Raw genomic sequence first — 5887 nt, 5'->3', positions numbered from 1 at the left:
GCCAAGGTTCCACTGCAGCCACAACCTCAGTCGATCTCATACGAGAACCTACTAGTTGCACCTTGGTGTTTCTCAGCGGCCGGCAGAACACTATGATAGAGGTGGCAACGGGTGTTGCACATCCTCCTGGTGGCTTACACCACAATAATAAGATACCGCCGGACTACACTAGGGTCGAGGTGCATACAGTGAAGCCCGAGTTCATGCAGTGGAGGATAGACTACGCAACTCTCGAGGGGCTGGTGTTACTTCGGAGATGTTATGGGGCAGTTCATCCTCTGGCACAAATGGGACATTATATTGACTGCTTCTTCGCTGCCTCCCTCTCTCCCAAATTTGGAGCGAGTTGTTGAGGCCAGGGAGATATTTTACCGTCTCGTGACCCCCACATTCCTGAGATGACACATTCTTCCCCGCCTCCTATCGAGCATGTGCCTGATGAGATGCCACAACCTTCTCCAGCTCATACTGGGCAAGTGCATCATGAGATGCCATAGTCTTCTCAACAAGCACAACCGATACATAAACAACGAGTGCCTCCTGAAGAAGGTGATGCACAAGAAGATGAGGACGTGCCTGAATGGAAACTCCGAAAGAAGATTCCAATCCACATAAGGCCAGTTTATGTTCCGATCAAAGACGTCTCGTCGGTGTCCAAGTGGTATTCCCATGATCAGTTCAAGCCTGAAAACCAAGTTAAAAAAGTCCCATCACGGGGTTCTGAGGAGGCCATCAGTAGCAAACTTCACCAAATTGCAAAGCAGTATCCAAATGTTGATGCCATCGAATGGTCAAAGGATTGCCCGAAAAAATATGAAAGAGGCAAGCCCTTCCTACCAAACTGGGACATCCAGCGCCTACCACTTGGAATGAGAAGGTTCCATGATTGGTACTTGCGTGTTCTCCCAACGAGCATAGATATCATACAAGCATGCTTTCCCACCGGCACATTTGGAAGCCCAGCCGGGAAAATTGTCTTTGACTTCAATGACATGCACACATGCTTTCACCTGGGAGAAATGGAGATGAATCTAATTCGCACTGGTGCCTGTAAGTCCTTGTCCTCCCGATATGATATGAATGTAATCTTTGAATTTTATTGTAACTAACCCACGCCGTGATTTATAGAATGCAAGTGCACATTGTCAAACAAATGCCAAGTGTGAAAGCCGGGTATGTAGACCCTCAAGCTATAGCCCAAACAAATTTTAATTACCCTAAACGGTGGACACTGGATGCCAAAGAGCTAGCAGCTGCAAAGACTCTTCGGGAGAAAGAGCGCATCCGTAGTGCGAAGCTAAGGGAAGAGTCTCTTAAGGTTGCGGCATATATTACCTTGGCTTTCAAAAATCTCCAACACCACTCTACTATATGGCTACCATACAACTTCGAGTAAGCTCAACTCTATACTTAAAGCTTTGTTCGATATATTTCATTCGATGTAAAAGGGCTTATCTAGTTCTATGATTAAATCCATGCAGCAACCACTGGATTTGTATAGCCGTCAACGTCGGGAGGAGCATGGCATGGGTCTTTGATTCATTAGATAAGGACACGGTGACATACAAAGACTTCATATCGATTCTCAAGACGTATACATATCGACAATCCTCATTAGCTTATATGTTTGTATACATACTTATAACGTTCACTTTTGGATACTAACAAGTTGTATTTGCTAAAATAATTCGAACAGGGCATTTAGGTTCTATGTCACTAATCATCATGGAAGGCATGATCCAGCAAGGAAGGAAAAGCTGGCTATAAAAACACTATGTGCGGTAAGTGTAACTTACTTCTTCAGTACTCCGTTACATGGCTGTCAAAAACATTACTTAACATTTTCATATGCAAAACACACAGTGCCCCAAGCAGAAGCCTGGGAGTGTACATTGTGGATACTATATATGTTCTATGATGGGTAACACCAGTGCCTACAGGAGACACCCCTTAAGGGTAAGTTTGAACCTCTTCACCCGTAGTATAAAAACTTCATAAATAGTATAAAATACTAAACTGAAACTTGTTTTCTTGTAGTGGAGAGAAGAGAAAGGAATGAAAAGAGACCCATACAAGGATGACCAACTCTTAGAGCTCGTCGGCGACCTTTGCAACTTCACATTGGACCAGATTGTACACGTCAGAGGTGCCTACCATGACCGAGAGTCTGACTTAGGTACAAATCCTCAGTACCAACACCTTCGTGAGACTGAAAGGCTAGCTCTAGGACGTTGATAACAATGCATATGGAATTTGTATATTTAATGATGGATTGTATATATTCATGTGAATTGGACTTCTAATTGTAGTTTATAGAATACTCTTATGCTTGTAGTCGCGGTCGTGGGGTGTTCGGCAACGCGAACGTTGGTCACGGGGTGTTCGGCAATGCGAACGCGGTTCGGAACGTTGGTCGCGGGGCGTTCGGCAACGCGAACGCTGTTCGGAACGTTGTTGTGGGACGTTCGGCAAAGTGATTTTAAATTGAAAATTTGATTTTTTTGCAGGAAAATGTACTGTAGGGGCGGTTCTAGATTGAACCGCCCCTACAAATACCTGTTTGTAGGGGCGGCTGGTAATAAGAGCCGCCCCTACAAATATATTTATAGGGGCGGCTGGAAACACTAGCCGCCCCTACAGATCGATTTGTAGGGGCGGCCTGAGAACCGCCCCTATAAATACATGATTTGTAGAGACCCTTGCGTAGGGGCGGTTGGGCAAACCGCCCCAACAAATGGTCTACAACCACCCCTACAAATGCTTTTTGATGTAGTGATGTACACCTGATTTGTTACATGTATAAATATGTATATTTGATTCTTTTTACATGCATAAATATATGTACATACGAAATAATTGATTTTAACTTACACAAATATATGTAAAAATTCTAGAATAATTGATTTTACATTAAAAAAAATATGCATATTTTGATAATATTGTGTAGAACCGTTTGAATCAGTTTAAACACCATCTAAACCGTTTAAATGCTGAACAAAAAATGACCGACTATTTACTGTGCATGACAGAGACGAAGATGGATACGTGGTGTAAGTTTCTATTTGATGCAGTGTTTTTGTTTTTCCTTTTATTTTGTATTTTATTTCCCTTTTCTATTTATATCTTTTTTACATTCATTTTCCTTTTTGCTTTTTATTTCTATGATTTTGTATGCGTGAGTTACATTAGATACTTAAACACTTCGCTTTGCTTAACTATAGAAAATAATTGGGAGAATTGCGTTCTTGCCCTTGTCTAGTACTTCAATTGTGATTTTGCCCCTCTTTTTTTAACTTTGTGATTTTACCCTCGCTTTTTTCAAACGAAGCTTCCGTCTACCCCTGTTTTATAACACCGTCTAAAATGCTTGGATTAAATGGTAAAAAAAAAGAAAAAAGAAAAGACACCTATATCAAAAGACAACGATACCCTCCGTCCCTTTCTCCTTTCTCACCCCTTCGCTCGACCCGTTCCGACGACAAGTGGTTGTTCGCTGTTCCTATTTCTTGGCAGCTCCGCCCGTTTGACCTTCGGAGGACCGACAGCGACGACGCCAGTAGATGCACTACTGACGGTACCGGCCACCTCGAGCTCCAGAGCCAAGGACGCCGCGAGGACAGGGATCGCGCGGCTCACACACCCTCCCAGTCCGTCCTCCAGTTCCGTTTTCTTTGGCCGCGGATCTCGTCGCCTTCGGTGCCATGGATGCAGTCGCCGGCACGGCGGGGTATCGGGGACCAGCGCTAGTGTGCGCCCGCGCGCCCGGCAAGATCATCCTCGCGGGCGAGCACGCCGTCGTCCACGGCTCCGCCGCCGTCGCCGCCGCCATCGATCTCTACACCAGGTCCTCCCTCCTCCTCCGCCCCACAGGTGCTCCCGCCCACCCTGGCTTCTTCGGTTCTTCGTTTTGTCGCGTCGCCGCCGCTGGTACCCTTCTCACAGCTCCTCTCTCCCGGTGCCACGCAGGAGAGGGTGGTGGCGCTGACTCCGGCGCGGTGGAGCTGTACCTCAGGGACTCGGGCCTCACCTTCTCGTGGCCGTGCTCACGCCTCCGCGGGGCGCTAGGCGAGGAGATCAGCGCCAACCCCGAGGTTCCGGCGCCGTGCTCCCCTGACCAACTGGCCACCATTGCCAGGCTCTTGGAGGACCAGGAGATCCCTGAGGCCAAGATCTGGCTCTCTGCCGGTCTGTCCGCTTTCCTTTTCCTCTACACCTCCATTTGGGGTTGGTTGCTTCTCCCTTCCCGTTTGCAGTCTGTGCTCACATCACGTTTTTTCACACATGTGGTTGTTCGCTGTGTTCTTGTGCAGATGCAGGCCTGGCAAGGCAGTGGTGACCTCGGACCTGCCCATGGGTGCAGGGCTCGGCTCGTCGTCGGCATTCTGTGTGTCCATGTCAGGGGCTCTATTGACGGCTGCTGGCGCAGTCAGTGTTGGAGCACACAGGGGTGCTGAGGGGTGGGAGGTGTTGGAGAAGGGTGATCTTGAGCTGGTCAACCAATGGGCGTTCCAAGGGGAAAAGATCATTCATGGCAAGCCTTCTGGCATCGACAATTCCGTCAGCACTTTCGGTATGCTATGAAATTGATGAGTTCTGAAACCTTTATTTAAAACTGGTAGTATTGAAATGCCTTTGCATTCAGGGTTGACCTCTAGTGGAATTCGTATTGAGGTTGTTCGCAATAACTTAATGGTTGATTGCTTAATGGCACCGCCACTCTTGTCGCAGTCAGGATTGCTTCTAGTTCACTTATTTATTTTTTCAAACAACTCCCCTAGTTTACTTATGGTATGATAGTTATATATGTTCTTGACTTGCACCTACTTATAGATGATGTATCTATGTATTGAAATGAGTAATTTAACCAAAGAAGTCTTGTACTCTTGTTAGTTTTAGGTCTAAGGCATGGAAACCTTTGCAAATGGGTGAACTTAAGTAATTTATTAATAATCATAAGATCATATGAATGTTAATTGCCTTCTTATCATTTCTCCTAAGTTTGTTTTGGTTCACTAAATCTTATGTTTGAAACTAGGGAAAATGATCAAATTCAAGAAGGGGGAACTGACAAACCTTGAGTCCAGGAACCCAGTCAAAATGCTTATTACTGACACAAGAGTTGGTAGGAACACAAAGGCCCTGGTTGCTGGTGTGTCTGAAAGAGCATCTAGGCATCCAGATGCTATGGCTTCTGTCTTCCATACAATGGCATCTTTTCCTTCATGGTTTTACAAAATAAACACCATACAACTTATGTGTGATTTCTGTTAATCTTTAACGTTTCAACTCAAAGCTTTTCAGAAATCTGGGTCTTGATATGCATTAATAAAGAATCTGACAGTATAGGAACTTCAGATTCAGAACTACAATGGCCTGTCTTGTACTCCCTCCGTTTGACATCGTAGTTCATTTTGGCTTTGTCCTAAGTCAAATTTCTTTAACTTGGAATGGAGTGTTCATTACTTAATAATATTTAGAATGATTCTGGGTTCCATTCCATCTAATAGACAAGTTTTTTTTTGTGAATAAATCTATCAATGTGGAAGGACAGGAACTGTAGCTATTCAAATTTCTAAATATCCTTTGATTTCATCATATCTGAGTTTCTGTTCTGTATCTACTTAGAGAATAGTCCTGTAAGTTTTTCATCTGTCTGACCCTTCAATGGTATCTACTTAGAGAATAGTCCTGTAATTCCAAATCAGGGTAAAATCACAATTAGGCATAACAAACAGGGGCAAAATCGCATGGGCATTCATGTCCTTTTGTACAAAGTTTAACACCGTTAGGGGTGGATGACGGAGCAGGGGCAAACTGGTGCTTCGTGAACGGCACAGTAGGGGTAAATTCACAAAGTCAAAAAAATAGGGGCAAAATCACAATTTCG

The 5887-nt window shown here is 44.8% G+C and overlaps 1 pseudogene; it reads left to right on the top strand.

Moving 5' to 3' along the window:
- Positions 1 to 3701: 3701 nt before the first annotated feature.
- On the top strand, positions 3702 to 5491 carry LOC136539315 (mevalonate kinase-like; annotated as a pseudogene).
- The last annotated feature ends 396 nt before the right edge of the window (positions 5492 to 5887 follow it).

This window comes from Miscanthus floridulus, chromosome 2 (genome assembly GCF_019320115.1).
Source record: "Miscanthus floridulus cultivar M001 chromosome 2, ASM1932011v1, whole genome shotgun sequence".
In the NCBI taxonomy this organism is placed as follows: domain Eukaryota; kingdom Viridiplantae; phylum Streptophyta; class Magnoliopsida; order Poales; family Poaceae; genus Miscanthus; species Miscanthus floridulus.
The sequence above is the reverse complement of the archived record's forward strand: the minus strand, read 5'-3'. Positions and strand labels throughout refer to the sequence as shown.